The following is a 1,622-nucleotide window of genomic DNA, read 5'->3' on the forward strand; positions in this document are numbered from 1 at the left end:
GTGAGTGAGGGGAGTAAAGAAATTGAGACGGTCGATGTTACGCTGGCAGTTCGCAATGAAAAGATCAAGAGAGGGTAAGAGGATAGAGGGAGGGGTCCAGGTGGAACGGGAATTCTGAAGATGGGAGAAAGGGTCCGCTGTGCGGGGGGAAGATTCCTGGACAAAGAAATGGGCGCGGAGGTGAAGGTGATGGAAGAAGAGCTCAGCATCGTGTCCAGCTCGAAACTCATTGAGGTGGGGGTGTAAGGGGAAGAAGCTGAGGCTTTTACTGAGGACTGACGTTCGGGGTCAGAGAGGGGAAGGTCAGAGGGAATGGTGAAAACACGACAAAGAGATTGGAGGGAGGGATGGGGTCAGAGGAAAGTGAAGGGGAAGAAGGATCGGGAGATGTGTTGGCTTCTAAGAGTTGTTGAAACTTGCGGTCCTTGACACCTGAAAGGAAGGAAAAAAGTTTTTTTCATTAAAGCGCCGGATGAGGCGAAGGATGAAATGGAACTGCGGACCAGGACAGCTCTGAAGTAGAGAGAGTCGGTGCTGCTGAAGAGAGAGTGTTTGATCAGGTTTCTACTAAAACTCACTTTCACAGACACATCTCCTTCCTCAGCAATTGTGTCCGGCTCCGACTTATTCCACGTGGATTCCAACTTAAATTCCACCCTTCATGTTTCGGATCCGCCCATGATTCCAGATATCTCCATGATATTCAGCGTTCCTCCAACCACTGCTCCCGCCGCTTCCTGAGATCCACGCTCAACGCCACGCGCCGCCACATGCTCACTCTCGACCTCTCTCTCCACGCATGGTTTTTATCCCATCCGCGCCATTATTGCATTTACCGTTTGATGTGTTGGTTCCTTCATTATATTCATCCAGAAGTCCTGGGTTTCAGTCCAATCCGAAGCCACGGTGGATGAATTTTGCATTGCTCGATGAACTCTGCTCAAATCAGCAAAGTCCTGATTGGCGGCCGGAGGTGTTGCGAGTGTAAGATGTGAATAACGTGAAGTATCAATCAAAGTGCACAATTTCTGTTTAATCTTCAACCTTTTCCAGTTCTGACGACGGATCATCGACCTGAAACGTTAACTCTGTTTCTCTCTCCACAGATGCTGCCTGACTTGCTGATTATTTACAACATTTTCTGTTTTTTTTTCAAATTTCCAGCATCGGCAGTATTTTGCTTCTGATATCTCCTCATGTGGTTCAGTGTCAAATTTTGTTTGAAAACGTGACTGTGAAGCCCCTTGCGATCTTTTGCTACCTTAAAGGAGCTTTATAAATATCACAGGTAGAGCAGTTCCAGTTGTGGTGTGGTGCCGTGATCGTATAGTGGTTAGTACTCTGCGTTGTGGCCGCAGCAACCTCGGTTCGAATCCGAGTCACGGCATAGTTTTTGTCTTCTGCCTCTCTTGCTCATCGAATGCAGGAATATATCAATCTTTAATGCATGAAATAAAACCAAATATTCCATCAAATCCCAGCACTCTCACATGCCTGTACTTCATGTGCCGTCGTTCAAACCCGCCTCTTCTCCCAGCTTTTTCTTCCTTCCACAGTCAATAGGCCGCCTTTACTTTCCTCCTTCCATTTCATGAACATTGCCGACTCTAACATTCACTTTC

General features: G+C 47.3%; 1 non-coding gene across 1 annotated transcript; it reads left to right on the plus strand.

Moving 5' to 3' along the window:
• The first annotated feature begins 1,315 nt into the window (after window positions 1–1,315).
• Window positions 1,316–1,387, plus strand: trnah-gug (transfer RNA histidin (anticodon GUG)). The gene has a single exon. It is a non-coding gene; the product is annotated as a tRNA-His (tRNA).
• Window positions 1,388–1,622: the final 235 nt, after the last annotated feature.

Source organism: Heptranchias perlo, chromosome 35 (genome assembly GCF_035084215.1).
Source record: "Heptranchias perlo isolate sHepPer1 chromosome 35, sHepPer1.hap1, whole genome shotgun sequence".
NCBI classification, from domain to species: Eukaryota; Metazoa; Chordata; class Chondrichthyes; order Hexanchiformes; family Hexanchidae; genus Heptranchias; species Heptranchias perlo.